Genomic DNA, 16,712 nt, shown 5'->3' on the forward strand with positions numbered 1-16,712 from the left:
GACTAGTGGCAGCAGCTTCAGCACGAGGTGGAAGTGGATCTTGATCTTTCCCTAATTTTGGAACCTCAACATTTTTGTTCTCCATATTTTAATAGGCACAACTAAAAGGCACCTCAGGTAAACAATGCAGATGGATGGATTGGATACTAGTATACAATTATGGACGGGCTGCCGAGTGCCGACACAGAGGTAGCCACAGCCGTGAACTACCGCACTGTACTGTGTCTGCTGCTAATATATAGACTGGTTGATAAAGAGATAGTATACTCGTAACTAGTATGTATGTATAAAGAAAGAAAAAAAAACCACGGTTAGGTCACTGGTATATACAATTATGGACGGGCTGCCGAGTGCCGACACAGAGGTAGCCACAGCCGTGAACTACCGCACTGTACTGTGTCTGCTGCTAATATATAGACTGGTTGATAAAGAGATAGTATACTCGTAACTAGTATGTATGTATAAAGAAAGAAAAAAAAACCACGGTTAGGTCACTGGTATATACAATTATGGACGGGCTGCCGAGTGCCGACACAGAGGTAGCCACAGCCGTGAACTACCGCACTGTACTGTGTCTGCTGCTAATATATAGACTGGTTGATAAAGAGATAGTATACTCGTAACTAGTATGTATGTATAAAGAAAGAAAAAAAAACCACGGTTAGGTCACTGGTATATACAATTATGGACGGGCTGCGGAGTGCCGACACAGAGGTAGCCACAGCCGTGAACTACCGCACTGTACTGTGTCTGCTGCTAATATATAGACTGGTTGATAAAGAGATAGTATACTCGTAACTAGTATGTATGTATAAAGAAAGAAAAAAAAACCACGGTTAGGTGGTATATACAATTATGGACGGGCTGCCGAGTGCCGACACAGAGGTAGCCACAGCCGTGAACTACCGCACTGTACTGTGTCTGCTGCTAATATATAGACTGGTTGATAAAGAGATAGTATACTCGTAACTAGTATGTATGTATAAAGAAAGAAAAAAAAACCACGGTTAGGTCACTGGTATATACAATTATGGACGGGCTGCCGAGTGCCGACACAGAGGTAGCCACAGCCGTGAACTACCGCACTGTACACTGGTTGATAAAGAGATAGTAGTATACTCGTAACAACTAGTATGACGACGGTATAAAGAATGAAAAAAAAACCACGGTTAGGTGGTATATAATACAATTATGGTTGGACGGACTGCCTGCCGAGTGCCGACACAGAGGTAGCCACAGCCGTGAACTACCGCACTGTACACTGGTTGATAAAGAGATAGTAGTATACTCGTAACAACTAGTATGACGACGGTATAAAGAATGAAAAAAAAACCACGGTTAGGTGGTATATAATACAATTATGGTTGGACGGACTGCCTGCCGAGTGCCGACACAGAGGTAGCCACAGCCGTGAACTACCGCACTGTACACTGGTTGATAAAGAGATAGTAGTATACTCGTAACAACTAGTATGACGACGGTATAAAGAACGAAAAAAAAACCACGGTTAGGTGGTATATATTATAATACAATTATGGATGGACGGACTGCCTGCCGAGTTCCGACACAGAGGTAGCCACAGCCGTGAACTACCGCACTGTACACTGGTTGATAAAGAGATAGTAGTATACTCGTAACAACTAGTATGACTATGACGACGGTATAAAGAAAGAAAAAAAAAACCACGGTTAGGTGGTATATAATACAATTATGGATGGACGGACTGCCTGCCGAGTGCCGACACAGAGGTAGCCACAGCCGTGAACTACCGCACTGTACTGTGTCTGCTGCTAATATAGACTGGTTGATAAAGAGATAGTATACAATACTACTAATATACTGGTGGTCAGGCACTGGTCACCACTAGTCACACTGGCAGTGGCACTCCTGCAGCAAAAGTGTGCACTGTTTAATTTTAATATAATATTATTTATCATGTACTCCTGGCTCCTGCTATAACAACCTGCAGTGCTCCCCAGTCTCCCCCACAATTATAAGCTTTATATACAATACATTGATGTGCAGCACACTGGGCTGAGCAGTGCACACAGACTGAGTCACTGTGTGACTGTGTATCGTTTTTTTCAGGCAGAGAACGGATATATTAAATAAAACAAACAACTGCACTGTCTCTGGTGGTCACTGGTCACTGTGGTCGTCAGTCACTAAACTCTGTCTGCACTCTGCACTCTCTTCTAATCTACAGTATCACAGCAATCTCTCTCTCTCTCTCTCTTCTAAATCTAATCTAAATGGAGAGGACGCCAGCCACGTCCTCTCCCTATCAATCTCAATGCACGTGTGAAAATGGCGGCGACGCGCGGCTCCTTATATAGAATCCGAGTCTCGCGAGAATCCGACAGCGTCATGATGACGTTCGGGCGCGCTCGGGTTAACCGAGCAAGGCGGGAAGATCCGAGTCGCTCGGACCCGTGAAAAAAAAAGTGAAGTTCGTGCGGGTTCGGATTCAAAGAAACCGAACCCGCTCATCTCTAATATACACACACAAGTAAACAAGAGAGGCGGCACTCACGGCTGGTAGAATCAAGAGTCAATAAATATTGATTCTTGACTCTACCAGCCGTGAGCGCAGCCTCTCTTGTTTACTTGTGTCTGCTCTTTGCTGTGGAAGGCACCGGGCCTATTGACCTGTCTTGTTGAGTGAGTGCCGGTCCATTTGTTACACACACATATATATATATATATATATATATATATATATATATATATACACTGCTCAAAAAAATAAAGGGAACACTAAAATAACACATCGTAGATCTGAATGAATGAAATATTCTTATTAAATACTTTGTTCTTTACATAGTTGAATGTGCTGACAACAAAATCACACAAAAATTATCAATGGAAATCAAATTTATTAACCCATGGAGGTCTGGATTTGGAGTCACCCTCAAAATTAAAGTGGAAAAACACACTACAGGCTGATCCAACTTTGATGTAATGTCCTTAAAACAAGTCAAAATGAGGCTCAGTAGTGTGTGTGGCCTCCACGTGCCTGTATGACCTCCCTACAACACCTGGGCATGCTCCTGATGAGGTGGCGGATGGTCTCCTGAGGGATCTCCTCCCAGACCTGGACTAAAGCATCCGCCAACTCCTGGACAGTCTGTGGTGCAACGTGGCGTTGGTGGATGGAGCGAGACATGATGTCCCAGATGTGCTCAGTTGGATTCAGGTCTGGGGAATGGGCGGGCCAGTCCATAGCATCAATGCCTTCGTCTTGCAGGAACTGCTGACACACTCCAGCCACATGAGGTCTAGCAGTGTCTTGCATTAGGAGGAACCCAGGGCCAACCGCACCAGCATATGGTCTCACAAGGGGTCTGAGGATCTCATCTCGGTACCTAATGGCAGTCAAGCTACCTCTGGCGAGCACATGGAGGGCTGTGCGGCCCCCCAAAGAAATGCCACCCCACACCATTACTGACCCACTGCCAAACCGGTCATGCTGGAGGATGTTGCAGCCAGCAGAACGTTCTCCTTGGCGTCTCCAGACTCTGTCACGTCTGTCACATGTGCTCAGTGAGAACCTGCTTTCATCTGTGAAGAGCACAGGGCGCCAGTGGTGAATTTGCCAATCTTGGTGTTCTCTGGCAAATGCCAAACGTCCTGCACGGTGTTGGGCTGTAAGCACAACCCCCACCTGTGGACGTCGGGCCCTCATACCACCCTCATGGAGTCTGTTTCTTATCGTTTGAGTAGACACATGCACATTTGTGGCTTTCTGGAGGTCATTTTGCAGGGCTCTGGTAGTGCTCCTCCTGATCCTCCTTGCACAAAGGCGGAGGTAGCGGTCCTGCTGCTGGGTTGTTGCCCTCCTACGGCCTCCTCCACGTCTCCTGATGTACTGGCCTCTCTCCTGGTAGCGCCTCCATGCTCTGGACACTACGCTGACAGACACAGCAAACCTTCTTGCCACAGCTCGCATTGATGTGCCATCCTGGATGAGCTGCACTACCTGAGCCACTTGTGTGGGTTGTAGGGAGGTCATACAGGCACGTGGAGGCCACACACACTACTGAGCCTCATTTTGACTTGTTTTAAGGACATTACATCAAAGTTGGATCAGCCTATAGTGTGTTTTTCCACTTTAATTTTGAGTGGTACTCCAAATCCAGACCTCCATAGGTTAATAAATTTGATTTCTATTGATAATTTTTGTGAGATTTTGTTGTCAGCACATTCAACTATGTAAAGAACAAAGTATTTAATAAGAATATTTCATTCATTCAGATCTAGGATGTGTTATTTTAGTGTTCCCTTTATTTTTTTGAGCAGTATATATATATATATATATATATATATAAATATAGGGGTGGGGGGACCAATATTTATCTGCCTCCGGGCGTCTGGGACGAACTTACGCCACTGTTGCTCCCTGTACTATATATTCAGTAAATCACTATAATGCTCCCTGTGTTTATATTGATCACTAGAATGCTCTCAGTGTATTGTATAGCAGTCACTGTAACTCTCTCTGCTTTGTCAGATGGGGCTAAGTGTTTTTGTTTAAAGCCCTTTGACATAATTAATTGACTATTTAAACCACACCCACATTGGAAAAACCACATAAAAGTGGTTTTGGGCTACCCATGTTTCCTTTGCAGTTTGATGGTAGAAATGCCAGGGCAATTTTCTTTTGTTTGCACCCTGTTATGCAGGATGCCAGCCAGACCCTGACTGATATTTATTGGAATGCAACACTAATAAAAAAAGCATATGGCATTTGCTGCAGTTTGTTGCCTCTAATAGGTTTGCTATTGCAATTATAAAGCCATCTGTCTCCACACAGCAGCCTGGGTCTAAGTACTCTATTTATATATTCACTGAAGGGTAAGCAAATGACTGAATATCAAAGTTGTCAGCATTAAGCACAACTAGGCAAACTGCTATAAAAGAAAAAATAATAATGTGCCAATAACAGGACCAATAAAGATAAACTTTCATATTCTAAACATAATCAGTTTTGGGATTGATGCATTTCTTCTACTCACAATAATAACATGTAACTTGAAGTGAAAGCATATCTTAAATGTTCCGCCTATGAGGAAATGTAAAGATTCTACTGGCAATCGGAAAGAATTGAAGGGGAATAGGGAAGCAAGAGAGAAGGGAGATAGGGTTGGAGTGTCCTGGTGGTCCCACAGCGAAATTCATGATGGGCCTCCTTGCCTGAGGGCCCCAACCCTTCCTCTGTCAAGTTCCAGAGAGTGCACTCAATTTATACAGTGTTACTCTATTAGAGGGTCAGATCCATCCGTCACGATTTTCGCAAGACAGTCCCATTTTTTGGGGACTGTCCCGCTGTCCCACCAGGGGGCCACAGTGTCCTGTGGTTGTGGTGGTGGGAGTTTGGGGGGCCCCTTGTCACTCGCTGCTCTGCCCATCTCCACAGCATCTATACTTGGGAGAGTGGGACAAGAGGCATGCCAGCAGCTCTCGGAGTGATGGAAAATAGGAGCATGCAGGAGTCCCGAGCACAGCCTATAAAATGTTGGGAGGTACTGTATGCCCAAGTCCGATACTGGAGGGGGGAATAAAGAGGAGAAAGACTAAGATTAGTTCTCCAGAAATCCGAATCCACTTAAATTTTTTGGATCTGAACCGTAGCAAAACCTGGCCCAGCTCTCCCAAGGAGATTCGATCCGAACAGAGTCCCAGTTCTGATCCCATGGTTTGGAATCCAAATTTTAAATCCAAATTTTGGTTTTAGGTTGTATGATTTTAGCCGTTTTTATCAATCATTTTAGATTTTTATCAATGATTTTTATTTTTATTTTTAACAGAACCAAAAGCCGAATCCAAACCAAAACACTTGAGGGTAGTTTTGACAAAACTAAAACACGATGATGAATTAGAACCAAAACACGGGGGTCCGTGCACATCTCTAATTAAGATGAAGATTTAGGTCTGTCTAGCACATTCCATGTTGGCTAGTCTGTGTTCCGGTAGCCTGATTACCTAATCAAGCAGTTGTGGGTTGCACCTTGGGACTGGCTATTTACGTCTGCTCTTTGTAGGGTTTTCATGCCATTTGAATAATTTTGCTTATTTCTCCAGCCTCCTGAGCACACTATCTCTAAGATCCGCAACCTTCTAAAAGGGGATTTATATCCACATGCACTGTAGGGGGCCTCGGAACATGATCTAGGTGTATAATATATTTTGCTAAGGATAACAGGGCATCAGTACCAGTTGGTAAGCAATTTGTAATGTGTTCCCACAACACAGGTGCTATGAAAACAAATGTGTCAGCTGCAAAATTTTGACCCATTATCATTAAACCCTTATTTTGGGGCTCTTGACAACTTCTGGGGGTATTCTGCAGCTGTAGGGACCCCATCTAAATCTGGTGGGACTGCAACAAGCTGAGACCCTTCTGGGATTCTATCATTAAACTTGCTACAGAAATCCTTGGTAAGGATGTTCCTTTGGATCCTTTTTTTCCCCTTCATTTAACAGGGTTTATGTAATAGCCTGTAAAATGCAGTCTGTGCGGGAATTCCAGTGTATATGCCCATATTTTTAAAGGGGTAATCATTTACAAGGCAAAACAAACCTAGTTTCTCTAACGTCCTCGTGGATGCTGGGGACTCCGTAAGGACCATGGAGAATAGACGGGCTCCGCAGGAGACAGGGCACTTTAAGAAAGAATTAGGAATACTGGTGTGCACTGGCTCCTCCCTCTATGTCCCTCCTCCAGACCTCAGTTAGAATCTGTGCCCGGACAGAGCTGGGTGCACTTTAGTGAGCTCTCCTGAGCTTGCTAATAAGAAAGTATTTTGTTAGGATTTTTTTATTTTCAGAGAGATCTGCTGGCAACAGACTCTCTGCTACGTGGGACTGAGGGGAGAGAAGCAGACCTACTAACTGCGGATAGGTCATGCTTCTTAGGCTACTGGACACCATTGGCTCCAGAGGGATCGAACACAGGAACGCACCCTTGGTCGTCCGATCCCAGAGCCGCGCCGCCGTCCCCCTCGCAGAGCCAGAAGCCGGCGTGAGAAGCAAGAAGACGTCAAAAGCGGCGGCAGAAGACTCCAGTCTTCATATGAGGTAGCGCACAGCACTGCAGCTGTGCACCATTGCTCCCACATTAAACCCACACACTCCGGTCACTGTAGGGTGCAGGGCGCAGGGGGGGGGGGGGGGGCGCCCTGGGCAGCAATTAGGTACCTCTTGGCAAAAGCAGCATATATACAGTTGGGCACTGTATATATGCATGAGCCCCCGCCATTATTTTACACAAAATCGCGGGACAGAAGCCCGCCGCTGAGGGGGCGGGGCTTCTTCCTCAGCACTCACCAGCGCCATTTTCTCTCCACAGCTCAGCAGAGAGGAAGCTCCCCAGGCTCTCCCCTGCAGAAGCACGATAGAAGAGGGTGAAAAGAGAGGGGGGGCACATAAATTTGGCGTAAAAACAATATATACAGCAGCTACTGGGTTAACACTACGTTACTGTGTGATTCCTGGGTCATATAGCGCTGGGGTGTGTGCTGGCATACTCTCTCTCTGTCTCTCCAAGGGGCCTTGTGGGGGAACTCTCTTCAAATAGAGCATCCCCTGTGTGTGTGGTGTGTCAGTACGTGTGTGTCGACATGTCTGAGGTAAAAGGCTCCCCTAAGGAGGTGATAGAGCAAGTGTGTGTGTGAGGGTGTCTCCGTCGACAACGCCGACACCTGTTGGATATGTGTAATTAAGAGCTAAGGTGAATTTATTGCACAAAAGATTAGAGAACAGACAGAAAATCTACCCATGTCTGTCCCTCTGTCGCAGAGACCTTCAGTGTCTCTCAATGCTCACTATCCAAAATACTAATGTCACAACTGAGGGTTTAGGCTGACAGGAGGAAGCCTCAGTTGTAGGGGGTGAAATGAAATTAAACTTGGGAGGTTTAATCAGACCCCTGGACATGTAAGTATAGAAGGATTACCCGAAGGTGTGACCATGACAACCAGGTTAAAAGTCAATAAAAGTTTTATTAACAGACTCCGTGTAGAAACAACAGTATTCACAGTTGATAAAAGCAAATGGCAAATAATACAGTTCCTGGATCACTTATAACCATGAGAGGTATCACAGAGCACTGGTAGGTTGAGGAATAGATGTTAAAGTCCTTTGACGGAATAACCTTACCAGGCCTGGCTGTAGTAGTGAAGATAGCCGAGGAACACGCCAGTAGAAGTGTAGATGTAGTTGGTAACTTGAACAGACTGTTGTAGATACTGGATGGAACCAGCCAGGTGATAGAGACACGGAGTAGATGCTGAATGGAATCAGCCAGGTGATGAAGACACGGAGTGGATGCTGGATGGAACCAGCCAGGTGATGAAGACACGGAGTGGATGCTGGATGGAACCAGCCAGGTGATGAAGACACGGAGTGGATGCTGGATGGAACCAGCCAGGTGATGAAGACACGGAGTGGATACTGTAAGATGCTAGGGAGCGTAGAAACAGAAGAGTTGAAAAGAGGTTACCGGTGGTAGTGGATACTGCTGGTAAGTAAGGATCCGCTGGAATAACACCGGCACTTTAAGGAAACTGGATACTGCTGGAAGCTGACCGCTGGAAGCAGATGGGTTAATAGCTGGAAGCTGGAATAGCCACGGAGGGCTGCAGAGTCAGGCTGCACCGCAGGATGGAAGGCAGGTGCGGGTCTCGTAGTGGATGCTGGAGACAGGAGCTGGAACCTGGAGAAACAACCACAGGAGAGCGAGACTGAAACAAGGTTTGACATTCAAAGCACTGACCATTTCCTGGTTCAGGCACAGGATACTTATACCTGCTGCAGGGCAGGCATTGGCTGGCCAATCATGCAGATTCACAGTGCAGCAGATTGGTGGAGATTGAGCATGTGACTGAAACAAACATGGCTGTGCCCATGTTAGTACTGGAGGGAAAGTTGGTTTGGAAAACCATGTGGAAACATAGCAGCAATGGCGGCGCCGGCCGCGGAGGACAGGAGACGCCAAACTGACAACTGCACACTGAGACACATGGATGACAGCGGAGGCCGCGGCAGGCATGGGGCACCACTCTGACAACCTGCATACTGGAACACAGGAGCGGCGGCGGAGGCCGGGAGACACCACACTAGGTTCAAACATGGCGCCGCTGTGACAGCGTCTCAGAGTGACAGGAGGGATATGCAGAGTGTGGACATCAGTAACACAGATGAGATCCGGCCCTGGAACGCTGAGCCAGCCTCAGAAGGCATCTAAAAGGCAAGTACCCGGATCGTGACAACTAAACACTGATGTCGACACGGAGATTGACTCCAGTGTCGACTACGATAATGCAAAGTTACAGCCAAAATGGCAGAAAAGTATTCAATATATGATTATTGTAATAAAAGATGATTTGCATATCACTGATGACTCATCTGTCCCTGACACAAGGGTACACATGTTTATGGGGAAGAAAGCTGAGGTAAATTTCCCTCCTCTCATGAGGAAAAAGAGCGGGAATCTCCAGACAAGAGACTGCAGTTTCCCACAAAGAATTCTCAGGCAGTATCCTTTCCCCACTAGGGCCAGGATACGATGGGAATCTTCCCCTAGGGTATCACGTTTGCCCAAAAGGTAACCTGTCGTAATAGCTATTCTCAGGGATCCTGCACAGACCGGCGATTGTGTCGGCATGGGTTTATAGCGCTGGGGCAGCGTGGACAGGTACCTTATCAGCAGAGATTGAGACCCTAGTATGTAGATATATATAGATATATGTATATATAGAGATATATATTAAAGATGCTGTCTTAAGAGATATATATATATATATATATATATATATATATATAAACATGCCCAAAGAGACATGAGTATACTGGGTCCTAGAGACAAAGCTATGTCGATTTCTGCTTGACGTGTCCTGTAGAATATGCAATGGACAGATGATGCCGACTTAAGAGGCATATGGAAGGCTGAGGATTGTGTGGAGAAGGGTTCTCGGACCTGGTCTCCACAGCTATAGCTGGTAATTCTGATATTTTGCCTTATATTCCTGAACAGCCTAGGAAAGCACGACATTATCAAATGCAGCCTTTAGAACAAAGAAACAAGAAAGTCCGAGGTGCGTCCTTTCTTGCCAGAGGCGGGGGCAGAGGAAAGAAGCTGCACAACACAGCTAGGTCCCAGGAACAGAAGTCCTCCCCGGCCTCTACAAAAATCCACCGCATGTCGCTGGGGCTCCACAGGCGGAGCTAGGCCCGGTGGGGGCACGCCTGCGTAAGTTCAGCCACAAGTGGGTTCACTCCCTGTTAGATCCCTGGGCAATAGATATTGTGTCTCAGGGATGCAAGCTAGACCTTGAGAAAATGCCCCCTCACCGACGGCCCTGCCGGCTTCCCCCCACGAGAGGGAAACAGTGTTAACTGCAATTCACAAATTGTATCTTCAGCAGGTGGTGGTCAAGGTTCCCCTCCTTCAACAAGGAAAGGGTTATTATTCGACCATGTTTGTAGTACCGAAACCGGACGGTTCGGTCAGACCCATATTGAATTTAAAATCCCTGAACATATACCTGAAAAGGTTCAAGTTCGAGATGGAATCGCTCAGAGCGGTCATCGCAAGCCTGGAAGGGGGGGATTTTATGGTGTCTCTGGACATAAAGGATGCATACCTTCATGTCCCCATTTATCCACCTCATCAGGCGTACCTCAGATTTGTGGTACAGGATTGTCATTACCCATTCCAGACGTTGCCGTTTGGTCTGTCCACGGCACTGAGAATATTTACCAAGGTAATGGCAGAAATGATGGTGCTTCTGCGAAAGCAAGGAGTCACAATTATCCCATACTTGGACGATCTCCTCATAAAGGCGAGGTCCAGAGAGCAGTTGCTGATCAGCGTAGCACACTCTCGGGAAGTGTTGCAACAGCATGGCTGGATTCTGAATATTCCAAAGTCGCAGCTGATTCCTACGACGCGTCGGCCCTTCCTGGGCATGATTCTGGACACAGACCAGAAGAAGGTTTTCTCCCGGCGGAGAAGGCTCAGGAGTTCGTGTCTCTGGTCAGAGGCTTCTTAAAACCAAAACAGGTGTCGGTGCATCAATGCACGCGAGTCCTGGGAAAGATGGTGGCGTCATACGAAGCCATTCTCTTCGGCAGGTTCCATGCGAGGACCTTTCAGTGGGATCTGTTGGACAGGTGGTCCGGATCGCATCTTCAGATGCAGCGGCTGATCACCCTATCCCCCAGGGCCAGGGTGTCTCTTCTGTGGTGGCTGCAGAGTGCTCACCTTATTGAGGGTCGCAGGTTCGGCATTCAGGACTGGGTCCTGGTGACCACGGATGCAAGCCTCCGTGGGTGGGGGGCAGTCACACAGGGAAGAAATTTCCAGGGTCTGTGGTCAAGTCAGGAGACTTGTCTGCACATCAATATCCTGGAACTAAGGGCCATATACAACGCCCTAAGTCAAGCGGTGCCTCTGCTTCGCATCCAACCGGTGCTGATTCAGGCAGACAACATCACCGCAGTGGCTCATGTAAACTGCCAAGGAGGCACAAGGAGCAGGGTGGAATGGCGGAAGCCACCAGAATTCTTCGCGGGGCGGAGAATCACGTAAAAGCACTGTCAGCAGTGTTCATTCCGGGAGTGGACAACTGGGAAGCAGACTTCCTCAGCAGGCACAACCTCCACCCGGGAGAGTGGGGACTTCATCAAGAAGTCTTCACACAGATTGCAAGTCGTTGGGAAAGGCAACAGGTGGACATGATGGCATCCCGCCTCAACAAAAAGCTACAAATGTATTGCGCCAGGTCAAGAGACCCTCAGGCGATAGCTGTGGACGCACTAGTGACACCGTGGGTGTTCCAGTCGGTTTATGTGTTTCCTCCTCTTCCTCTCATACTCAAGGTGCTGAGAATCGTAAGAAAAAGAGGAGTGAGAACAATACTCATTGTTCTGGATTGGCCAAGAAGGGCTTGGTATCCGGAACTGCGAGAAATGCTCACAGAGGACCCATGGCCTCTGCCTCTCAGACAGGATCTGTTGCAACAGGGGCCCTGTCTGTTCCAAGACTTACCGCGGCTGCGTTTGACGGCATGGCGGTTGAACGCCGGATCCTAGCAGAAAAAGGCATTCCGGATGAGGTTATTCCTACGCTAATAAAGGCTAGGAAGGACGTGACGGATAAGCATTATCACCGTATATGGCGAAAATATGTTGCTTGGTGTGAGGCCAGGAATGCCCCTACAGAGGAATTCCAGCTGGGCCGTTTCCTTAACTTCCTACAGTCGGGAGTGACTTTGGGCTTAAAATTGGGGTCCATTAAGGTCCAGATTTCAGCCCTATCCATTTTCTTTCAAAAGGAACTGGCTTATCTTCCTGAAGTTCAGACGTTTGTAAAGGGAGTGCTGCATATTCAGCCCCTTTTGTGCCACCAGTGGCACCTCGGGATCTTAACGTGGTGGTGAGTTTCCTGAAATCACACTGGTTTGAGCCACTTAAAACCGTGTAGTTAAAATATCTCACGTGGAAGGTGGTCATGCTGTTGGCCTTAGCTTTGGCTAAGCATGTGTCAGAATTGGCGGCTTTGTCACATAAAAGCCCCTATCTGGTTTTCCATATGGACAGGGCAGAATTACGGACTCGTCCGCAATTTCTGCCAAAAGTAGTGTCATCTTTTCATTTGAACCAACCTATTGTGGTGCCTGCGGCTACTCGTGACTAGGAGGATGCCAAGTTGCTAGAGGTAGTCAGGGCTTTGAAGGTTTATGTAGCCAGAACGGCTGGAGTCAGGAAAACTGAGTCGCTGTTTATCCTGTATGCATCCAACAAGCTGGGTGCTCCTGCTTCAAAGCAAACTATTGCTCGCTGGATCTGTAACACGATTCAGCAGGCTCATTCTGCGGCTGGATTGCCGCCTCCAAAATCAGTAAAAGCCCATTCCACAAGGAAGGTGGGCTCTTCTTGGGCGGCTGCCCGAGGGGTCTCGGCATTACAGCTTTGCCGAGCAGCTACTTGGTCGGGTTCAAACACTTTTGCAAAATTCTACAAGTTTGATACCCTGGCTGAGGAGGACCTTGTGTTTGCTCATTCGGTGCTGCAGAGTCATCCGCACTCTCCCGCCCGTTTGGGAGCTTTGGTATAATCCCCATGGTCCTTACGGAGTCTCCAGCATCCACTAGGACGTTAGAGAAAATAAGATTTTACTTACCGGTAAATCTATTTCTCGTAGTCCGTAGTGGATGCTGGGCGCCCGTCCCAAGTGCGGACTTCTTCTGCAATACTTGTATATAGTTATTGCTTACATAAGGGTTATGTTATGGTTGCATCAGGTTGGTCTGATGCTCTGTTGTTGTTCATACTGTTAACTGGGTAAGTTTATCACGAGTTATACGGTGTGATTGGTGTGGCTGGTATGAGTCTTACCCTGGATTCCAAAATCCTTTCCTTGTACTGTCAGCTCTTCCGGGCACAGTTTCCTTAACTGAGGTCTGGAGGAGGGACATAGAGGGAGGAGCCAGTGCACACCAGTATTCCTAATTCTTTCTTAAAGTGCCCTGTCTCCTGCGGAGCCCGTCTATTCCCCATGGTCCTTACGGAGTCCCCAGCATCCACTACGGACTACGAGAAATAGATTTACCGGTAAGTAAAATCGTATTTTTGCCTTGTAAATGACGGCCGCTTTAAAAATACGAGCATGCTCGCCGGAATTCCCGCTCAGCCTGCATCTTGCAGGCTATTACACAAGCCCCATCTCCTTTACATTTTCACGTAATACGAAATCTCTTGAGGCTTCTAAATAATTTGGCCATGGTGGTGATCCTAGTGAGCTGGCGCAGCTCCTCTCCTCCAGCTTGTGTTTTCAAGATAGATTAATTCTTGGCTTGTTTTTAAAGAATCCATCTCATATCAGGGTTCTTTTTCTGTAACTCTGTTGGCTCAAAGGTCCTAATTCAGATGCGGATGCAAATCTGCAATTGTATATAAATCAATGTTTTATCGCTGCACATGTGTCTGAGTCGCAGTGCTCTTGTGTAGCGAGTGAACTGTGATGGCAGTTGCACTGAGGAATTAATCACAAAGTGAGTCACAGGAAGACAGCATTTGAGGTCAGATAAACTCAGGCCATTCAGACAGCGCTTTCTGGGTGTGCATAAATTAGCAGTTGAGTTACCCTCTATTTACTCTCTGAGTCCCAGGAGAGCAGCTCAGCCTGCGCCTCCTTCAGAGGTACTCACACTCTGAGACATGACCCGATTTGCAACGATGGTCAGGGCCTGACCAACCAAAGGCTGATCAGGCTGCAGCCTAGAGCACTGGATCCCGCCGCCCACCCAGGATTGAATTACTGATCGCATCCAGGTGCTTATTGTTAATCATGGCACAGTTCAACCCCCTGGCTCCGCCTCCCCATGTCACTGTCAATGTACGCGCTCAATGTGACGCAACAATGTCACGCCACGCGCCCGCCCACCCACCCATTCTCTCCCTTGGCCTGTGCCACACCGCTCCATGAGGAGGTGGAGGAGCATGCTGCTCTTCTTATGAGGACTGGGCATAAATGATCTGCCTCAGTGGCACTTTACTTGGCTGCAGCCAGCATTGACTCGAGCAGAGTCTGCCTGACAGGAGTGCCAAACTGAGGAAAGCACAAAGGACAGGGGCCCTAGTAACAGACAGAGCAGAGGTTGCTGTGTTCCTGCCCCCACCAAGGTGCATTACCCCTGTTCTCAACACTGTGCAGGATGTTGTGCCTGTAACCCTATCACCCACTGTCTCATTGTCACCAATTGCCTTCCCCTGTCCTGTCACCCTCTGCCTACCGTTGCCTTCTGTTGCTTCTCTATGTCAACCTCTGCCTCCTCCTGCCTTATGCTGTCAGCCCCTGCCCCTGTCACCCACTATTGTGTGGCATATTGTGAACTTGGGTTGGGGTGGAAGATGGGGGGGGGGGGGGGGGGGGGGAATTATACTTTTGCAATTGGTCCCACCACTCACAAGTTCCACCACTGACTTCTTGTATTGCACCCAACCTTTCTCTGTTATCAATTACATAGTGTCTTGAGATGTGTTTTTCATACAAACCATTATATCCCTTATAGTGTTTCTGAATGTTTATACATCAGTCAGTTGAACTGCTTTTGCTGCCTTCAATTTTGTAGTTGAATACTGATCTTGCCAAATATTATGTACTGTATGTTACCCAGTTTATATTTCTGTTTCTTTATATTTTTTATATGTCTTCTTGTGTTTTAAAAACCAATAAAGATAATTGACACTATAAAAATATTTTCTCTGCATGTTATTAGTCATAAATAGAGGCTTGTAATATGGAATACATGTTTTTTTCAATATAATTATTTTCAATTTCTGTTTAGATGCCTTTTAAACTTTACCAACACTGGATACTTAGAAAATGATTGTCTCAAAATGCACTATAGGCCCTTCAGCACCAAAGATTAATTTTTGTTTGCACATTTGGCAGTGGTTAGTAAACGAACTGACATACCAAAAGACAGTACAGTCTGGAGGAGAAAGGCCAAACTTTTCCTTTCTCCTGTATTCCAACTTTACAGAATTACATACTCATATGAGTGCAATTTGAAAAGTATTTGTAATGGAAATTTAGATGTAAAATAATAAATGCATGCATGTTTACAACCATAACCATTTTCTTCATCCCTCCATTCCAGGAATATGAGTGTTTCTTTGAGGCATATTAATACTCAGTTATAGAAGGGTCGGATCTGCAGACCACTCACCCATTAAACATTGCTCATTATCATTTATACTAGAAAGCAGCTGTTCTATGAAGCCAAAATGCATTACTGAAACATTTTCTTAAAAGTAATTTAATGAGTACTAGATATTAAATCAAAGATTCACTTGTTCTTGTCCTACTTTCATTTTTTTTTTTTTTTTTTTAATAGCTGCATCTTTTTTTTTAACAAGATAGTTCAATATATTCGGCCTTATTAGGAGTTGGAAGTAAACTGGACGTATGTTGCATATATATTCACGCGTGTGCAAATATGTATGCATCTTTTGATGCATCTGCCCCTATGGGGTATATGCAATTCCGGGCGAATTGCGGCACTTTTTCGCCTGTTTTTAAATTCGACACAATTCGACCATCGAATTCCGGCAGGTGGGTGCCGGAATTCGACATATTTAATAAAAAACGGATTAGACAGTCCTGCTGTCGAAAAACCCCCTGAATTGACGTATTTTGATTCGATTTTTAAAAATGTAAAAAAAACTGTAAAAAACACGGAAAAAATTTGCGTGGGGTCCCCCCTCCTAAGCATAACCAGCCTCGGGCTCTTTGAGTCGGTCCTGGTTGCCAAAATATGGGGGGAAAAATGACAGGGGATCCCCCGTATTTTAACAACCAGCACCGGGCTCTGCGCCTGGTCCTGGTGCAAAAAATGCGGGGGACAAAAAGAGTAGGGGTCCCCCGTATTTTTTGTACCAGCACCGGGCTCCACTAGCTGGACAGATAATGCCACAGCCGGGGGACACTTTTATACCGCTCCCTGCGGCCGTGGCATTAAATACCCAACTAGTCACCCCTAGCTAGGGTTCCCTGGAGGAGTGGGGACCCCTTCAATCAAGGGGTCCCCCCCCCAGCCACCCAAGGGCCAGGGGTGAAGCCCGAGGCTGTCCCCCCCATCCAAGGGCTGCGGATGGGAGGCTGATAGCCAAGTGTAAAAATGAAAGAATATCGTTTTTTTTGCAGA

The 16,712-nt window shown here is 46.6% G+C and overlaps 1 protein-coding gene across 27 annotated transcripts in view; it reads right to left on the reverse strand.

Annotated features, from left to right (window-relative positions):
* The window catches only part of ABI3BP (ABI family member 3 binding protein), an 860,645-nt gene that overhangs the window by 600,741 nt on the left and 243,192 nt on the right, over window positions 1–16,712 (reverse strand). The gene's annotated exons all lie outside the window — the stretch shown is intronic.

Source organism: Pseudophryne corroboree, chromosome 2, assembly GCF_028390025.1.
Source record: "Pseudophryne corroboree isolate aPseCor3 chromosome 2, aPseCor3.hap2, whole genome shotgun sequence".
Taxonomy (NCBI): domain Eukaryota; kingdom Metazoa; phylum Chordata; class Amphibia; order Anura; family Myobatrachidae; genus Pseudophryne; species Pseudophryne corroboree.